The 7,411-nt window shown below is 40.4% G+C and overlaps 1 long non-coding RNA gene across 1 annotated transcript; it reads left to right on the forward strand.

Moving 5' to 3' along the window:
* The first annotated feature begins 405 nt into the window (after nucleotides 1-405).
* LOC144247409 (uncharacterized) lies at nucleotides 406-6,395 on the forward strand. The gene is made up of 3 exons (XR_013341114.1): nucleotides 406-559; nucleotides 4,208-4,301; nucleotides 6,190-6,395. It is a non-coding gene; the product is annotated as an uncharacterized LOC144247409 (long non-coding RNA).
* Nucleotides 6,396-7,411: the final 1,016 nt, after the last annotated feature.

Below are 7,411 nucleotides of genomic sequence, written 5' to 3' on the forward strand. Positions count from 1 at the left end.
CAGCAGCAGCAGCAGCGCTGAGGGAGCAGCAGTAGCGCTTAGCAAGCAGCAGCAGCAGCACTGAGGGAGCAGCAGCAGCACTGAGGGAGCAGCAGCGCTGACTGAGGGAGCAGCAGTGGCGCTTAGCGAGCAGCAGCACTGAGGGAGCAGCAGTGGCGCTCAGCGAGCAGCAGCACTGAGGGAGCAAGCAGTGGCGCTTAGAGAGCAGCAGCAGCAGCACTGAGGGAGCAGCAGCGCTGACTGAGGGAGCAGCAGTGGCGCTCAGCGAGCAGCAGCACTGAGGGAGCAGCAGTGGCGCTCAGCGAGCAGCAGCAGCCGCCCCGCGCTCACCCCAGCCCGGCCCGGGCCGCGCCGCGGCGGGCGGGGCCGGCGGAGCCGCAGGGCGCAGGCGCGGGCCGCAGCGGGGCCCGGCAGCGGCGCAGGCGCGGCGGGGGCCGCGGGATCGCAGCGGGCTCGGGGCGGCGGGCGCGGAGCGGGCCCAGCATGTCGGAGAAGAAGCAGCCGGTGGACCTGGGGCTCCTGGAGGAGGACGACGAGTTTGAGGAGTTCCCGGCCGAAGGTGCCGGGCGGGGGCGGCACGGGACGGGCGGCGAGACCGGCAGGCCGCGGCCTGCGGGCGGGCCGGGCGGGCGCGGCGGTGGGCCCGGCGGTGGGACCGGGGCGCCGTGCGCGGCCCGCCCGCGGGCCCCGCGGCCGCTCCGCGCGGCAGCGCCTGCTGCCGCTCCGCGGGGCCCCGCGGAAGCTTCCCCGGAGCCCCGCGGGCCCTGCGCATCCCCGCCCGGCGGGGCCGCAGCGCCGCCGGAGCCGCGGGCGGGCGCGATCGCGGTGCCCGTGCCCGGCGCGGTGCCGCTGTCGCGGCGCTGGGCGCGTGGCGCTGGATGTGCTGTGTCATCGTGCGAGAGGGCCGGGAACGAGTGCGGGAGAAATTTAACTGCTTTTTGACACCGAAGCGCAGGGCAGAGGAGGGATGAGGGCTAGAAACCGAGCCTAAGTTGGAAACGTGTGAAAATGAAATACTGTGCTGTGTAGTTACTCTTAGTCTCTTTGCTTATTGAAGCTCAGATTTGTGTATGCTAGTTTGCTTTTAATAGGTACAGATATACTTAAAACGGAAGTTAAATTCAATTAACTCAGTGTCTCTTGACAGAGATAGTCTTGGAATCATCTCTATTAGGGCATATTAGCTTTTTATGTCCTTAATTCTTTCTCAGGTTGTGGATCATGACAAATGATATATATCATGATGAATGTAGCGTCAGGATTTTTTTTTCTCTAATGTCTTTATTGCATGTGGTTTTTCTGTGACCTTACAAGCCTTAGGTGTTCTGAATCCTTTAGTTCTGCTAAAATTAATATTTTTGCGGGTACTGATAAAGTTCATGACGTAGTTAGGATGTTAGCTAAAATAAACTTACAAGACTATATTTTCTTTTTCACACGTGTTTCCTAAAAAGAGAAAAAAAAAGGTCAGTCTTATTTAATGTGACTTAACTAATCGCAGTAGAGGAAGTCTCTGAAGCTTTTGGACCTTGAATTGGGCAGAGCCCTGACTTGCTGTTATAGAAGGTGAAATTAGTTTTGCTTGACTCTAGCTGTAATACTAAAGCAAAGTACTCTGCATGCTTTCTGGGTGGAACAGAGATTTATTAAAAAGGCTTCTAGATGTTCTTTCTTGCAGAAAATAAGAACTTCTAAAAGGGTTCATTTGAATCCTCAAGTGAGGTCCTAGTTTTGAGATGTTGAGTGTTCAGACCACTTTGTCTGCTATCTCCAGTATTCAGGAAAGAACTGTGATAACTGGGCTCAAACACATTCCAAATTGTTGTTCTTTCAAATTAAAACACCACTTTGTAGCAACGACTTCTACTACCCAGTTTTTATCCAAAGGAAATTAGATAATGCAAATCTAGGATAAGGGATGAATACATGGACTTTTGGGGTTTATTCCAACCTAAAAATTTACTGAAACAATTTATGAAATCAACTCATGTATCAAAACCAGACGTGCCCAATTTTTATAGGATTCTTTGAAGTATAGCATAAGTATACTATAGTAGATGAAAATACATGTAAATGAGTCACTTAAGAATCTTTTGTACAGTGTATTTCAGAATATAAAAATATAAAGTGATGGAGCAGGGGATAAAGAGCCCTAAAATCCTAAAATTTGTTTTTTGTTTCCCAAGTAGAAAATAAAACAATCAGTGATCAGCATATAAAAATATATTTTTAAGTAGTTCAGACATGACGAGTTTATAATTGTGGTGTATATTAGTAATACTTAATGGTAGTGGACTTTTAAGTGCTCTTAATACTTTCAATCCCAGATAATGCTCTACCTTCTTTTACTTTTGTTTAGTCACAGGCTTATAATGTAGCAGGGAGTAATAACTGTATTATACAATTCTGGGGTAATAGTTTCAATATACAGATGTTGCAGAGTCTTGTCCTGCGGGGATGAGAATGTCATTAATTTAGGCTTTACTTTCACCCTCCTCCCCACCCAGCAAGGGAGATGAGATGGACCTTTCTGACTCCCCTTTACTCAGTATGATTCAGAGCATCTTTTTGCAGTCTGCCCTGCTGATCTTCTGCGACTGAAGCTGCTGTTTCTTGTGCTGGATATGAGTTACTGGGAGATTTTTTTTTTTTTCAAGTTTGTAGTTCTGTCTGAGCTACTTATATGTTTGTAGATAGAAAAGTTTGACTTTGTGTTAATTTTAAATTGTTTGTTTTGTTTTTCCTCTCTTCAAAATCCAGTTAATCAGTAAAGTTTCTTTCTTGAAAAAAAAAAAATCAATGGAATATAAACTGGCAAGGGCAAAGCTTATTGAGGTAGCTCTAAAGGATAAGCCCTTCCCTTTGAGCAACTAGCAATACAACTAAATCCAAATAATGCATATTTATATACAACATTTTTTCTTCACCTTTTTTCCCCAGTTCTTTTCTTTTGCTCTCACAGCGCAATTTCTACGCTCCTTCATCTTTTCCCATTATATAATTTATTTGAGTAGGGAAATTTAATTGTAATGCCTTCCACACGTGTGTCTTTAATCAGTGACAAATGGATTTTCCTGTCCTGGCGAATCTCAAATATTAATTTTGTTGCCTGTCAGTGTTAGAAAAAGGAGGAGAAAATGCAAAGACCAGGCTTCATTCTTAGAAAGTTAGGTGTTCACAGTGAATTAGTTTTTGATGTTTTACCCCACTAACTTTCTCCCCTGCTCCCTCCATACCTCCATCAGTGTTTAATGTTACTTTAGGTCTTAGTCCTCAAAGCTTTCTGTGCATGGGCAGCAGATGGCTTACTAGAATGACAGGGGAAGATCAGTGTTATCTCTTTAAATACAGTAATAGACTTTGAGAAATAAAAAGTTGCAAGTGTCAAAATTAGGGGGCTTCTTTTTTTTAACATTTAAAAAACTGTGCGTCTTTCAGTAGGAATAAACTGAAAAACTAAAAAAAATCAAGTAAGCCAACTTCTGTTTTCATAGTGATTCTGAGCCTTTAATTTTCATTATTTTTCTGAACTATTTTGTTTGGTTTTAATTTTTTTTCTAATAATGAAGCATTATGTGTATGATGAGTAATTTGTCAAGGGTGATGTGCCAGATTACGTATTATAGGAAAAATATAAATAAAGTTAGTAAATGGACATAAAGTGTTTCCCTACAAAGGCAAGACAGCTTCTGCTGTCTCGGGAACCCCAAAATAGCTGATTAGAGGTATCAAGTGCTGTTTGCGGGTGATTGTCTCAATTTCCTTTGCTTCTGCATCACAAATAGTTTTTTGTCATCTGTCCATAGACTGACTGCGTCTGATTTGAGGGAACCATGTCTGTGTTTTGGCAAAAGCATCTGATACATATTTGCTTTTTTAATCCGAAAAAGATGTTTAAATACAAATCTGGAAGGATGATGCTACAATTTATCCATAAGTATGCAAAATATCTTTTAGGAATGTTTAATCTTGCAAACCATGATGTGTGTGTAATGATTTTTTTTTTCACCAAGTTTTGTGTTTGTTGTAATTACAGAAATTTTGAGATGTGTTTTAGATCTTTTGTCTATGTCTTGAATGTGATCCAGACTTCTCTGTTAAATTTACCAGAAGTCTGCCTTTCCCTGTGGCTGAGCTAACTGGTCAGTAAGACATGGTACCAAAGCAGTGTAGCATACAATATTTAGATATGCTTTTCTGTCTTTAGATTGGACTGGTTTAGATGAAGATGAAGATGCACATGTCTGGGAAGACAACTGGGATGATGACAATGTAGAAGATGATTTCTCCAATCAGTTAAGGTAATTTTATTTAAACTTTCTGTTCTAGAAGACAGGTAAAATACTTTAAATGGAGTTAATTAGTTAATATCTGAAGGTTTGAAATCTGTCTGAAAGTTTTTTTTTTTTTTTACTTTAAAAAAGTAGAGATCTGAAATGGAAATAAATGAAAGCGGTACTTTTTCCTTTTCTATTTAAAGCTTTTTAGAAGCAGACTTAGGGATTGCAAGACTCTGAAGCATTTCATCTTTTAATAATTCTACTGAAAATGCCTTAGGACATTGTGGTGACAGAATTTTGCTCTATTATGCAAACAATGCAAAGATCATGGAAATTTGAGATATAGTTGACACTTTGTCAATTTAACATGAGTGAATCCTTTTCTAATGACTTTTCTGTGAGTGTGTGAAAGTTCTGAATTGTACTGCCAAGATTAATGGCAAGGCATCCAAGATTATCCCTTTGTGCTATGTGGTGTGCAAAGTATGTTACAGTTTTTATGTCTGTACTTTAAAATAGCACTGTTGTTCTTTGTCCAAATGGGCAAATTTTCTGGAGATTAGTGATCTGTATTAACATTAAGGTTCTTTCCTATGTGATGAACATACTGGTTATGAGCAACAACAGCAAAGTAATTGTTAATTACATGCTTAAAAAAAGTGATAGCAATTTGTGTACCTCTAAACCAGTTGCTTAATCCTCTTTGTCACTTGTAGTTTCAGTAATCCTTTACTGACGCATAATTATAACTTAAATTGTTTCAAGCATTCAGAACAAAGCCAGATTTTATAATTAATCCCTCAGTATGTTGCATGAGGAGCAAACTGTCTGTAATGCAGCCTGCTTAAACAGTTCCTGGGTTGATCTCCTTTGATCTCCTGGGTTGATCTCCAGGGAAAGCAATTATTTTTGTGTCTCCTGCATAAAAAGTTGTTGGTATAGTTATTTAATATATGGTTCAAAGGCAGTTAAATGGTAATATTGGAAAACATGTAGTGAAGCAGACTTCCAAGAAATAGTTTAATTCTTGATAGACATAGTTGATCTAGACAAACTTTCTGTAACTGGCCTTAGTTGCAGCCTGCAGTTCTGGTGACCGTATAGTGGTTTGCAGTGTTGCCTGGTTGTAGCATGTTGCTTTCATCCCTAGAAAGCAAATGCTGCAGTCCTCCACTTTTAAAGTCCTACTACTAAATGTGCAAATTGACCCAAAATATTTTTAGAGATTTGTACTTCTGTATCTAGGTGCTAGGATAAAACAGGATGCATCCTGGCTGGTGTGTTCAGAGGCAGGTGAGAAGCAAAGTGGTGGCAGGGCAGGAGTGATAACAGTTGTAGTTCCTGACTTGCTGTCCTGGCCACAACTAAGGACAACAAAGCAATCATTTCCCTCAGAATTGTTCACTGCAAGGTGTATTGCACCAAGACATAAGTAAAAATTCCAGACTGCACTATTTTAAAAGAAAAAAAAAAAAAAAAAAAGCTTACAATTGTTTTGGAAGCACATGCAGTTAAGTCAAATAGAATAGTGAGCTTGCTTGAGTTAAGGAAGTCTTGAGAATAATGTACAAGATTCTTGAGAATATATGTAAGACAATATTTTGGTTATTCTAACGAATCTGGAGATGTTGCAGGTGCATAGGTGCTACTTTGTGCCATATGGTGGGTCAGAGGGCAATAACTGTGATTAAAACAGATATTTGAATATTTCACTGCAAAGTCACAGTGATTTAAGATAAAAAACTGTAGTTCAAGAATTACAGAGTAAGTAAGGTTAAGGTAATTAGTATGAATCAAAAAGCAGTATGACATTGCTATTTAAAATGATTGTATATTGTGTAGTATATTTAATTTTTTAATTAACAGTATTGTGTATGTGTTTCAATATATCTGTCTTTCTTCTATACAGAGCTGAATTAGAAAAACATGGATACAAGATGGAAACGTCATAGCTTTTGCAGAACATGGAGTGGTTTAACACTGAACTGTGGATAGACTTTATTGAGAAAAGAAGAAAAGATGGAAAATGAGAACACACACTTAGTTCATTACCTGCTTGGATTTATTATTGTTTTGTATAAAAAATAAAGTTTTTAATCTTAGCCTTGTCATACATTTAGCCTCTACTCACCTGGTACATTGTATTTTGGTTCTGAAATGTCTTGTGTAGCGGAATTCATGGACCTGCCTGGAATGCCACTAATGGTCTGTCAGTGGCTGATGCTCTTGCACTGGCTGCTGTCCTGGGGAGCTAAACACATGTAAACAGAATGAAGACTAATGAATGTTGCTGTCACAGGAAATAAAATACTTCTGTATTTCAATTAAAATGCAGCAGAGATTGAAAGCAGTCTTAGGGAGTGATAAGGCTTGTTTTGCCTCAGGCTTTAATTTCATAATGACTTGGATTTTTTTTTTAGTCATTTCATGTAAGTGCTGGTTTAATAAAACAGAGTTCAAAGTGTCTTGTAACAGCAGAAATCCAAACTCTCCAATCTGGTCCTGTAATTTCTCAGGACTGTTAAAGATGAGACTTCTCTGGAGGTGAAAGTTCTGTTCTTGCACTTATTTAAGTCTAGGAATGTCTGCTGAAATTGCCTCCAATTTGCCAGTTACAACAGTTCATCTGTATCACGCAAACATGCCTGCGGAGAACAGAAATCAAACTTCCAACTCATTTCATGGAGGCCGACAAAGATTTGCCAGAAAGATATCGCAGTAGTGACTGGATTCAATTACTCTCTGAACTAGAAAACAGAAAGTGGAAATTACCACACCTATTACCACTTCCATGAATGCTCCCCAAAGGACCTGTTTAAAGCTGGTGTATGCAAAGACAGAGAGATGGCCACCATGGCTCCAAATTAAGTTAGGGCTTTTTAATAAAGGGGCAACTGTAGTTACTTATGGAATTTGAATGAGCTACTTGCTTTTTAGCTGTTCACTTAGAGAAATGGAGACTTAATTGTTACTTAAAGTTAGCTATCAGAATAAAGGTGTAGTTGATGGACATGCAGTTATTTAACCTTGTTAACTAAATATCTGAGTATCTTACATTATAATGACATTGATTAATGCAAAATGTGAGGAAGTTTCCCCCAAATTATTAGGTGGTGCTATTTTAATGGTGG

The sequence above is a fragment of the Lonchura striata genome, chromosome 1 (genome assembly GCF_046129695.1).
Source record: "Lonchura striata isolate bLonStr1 chromosome 1, bLonStr1.mat, whole genome shotgun sequence".
In the NCBI taxonomy this organism is placed as follows: domain Eukaryota; kingdom Metazoa; phylum Chordata; class Aves; order Passeriformes; family Estrildidae; genus Lonchura; species Lonchura striata.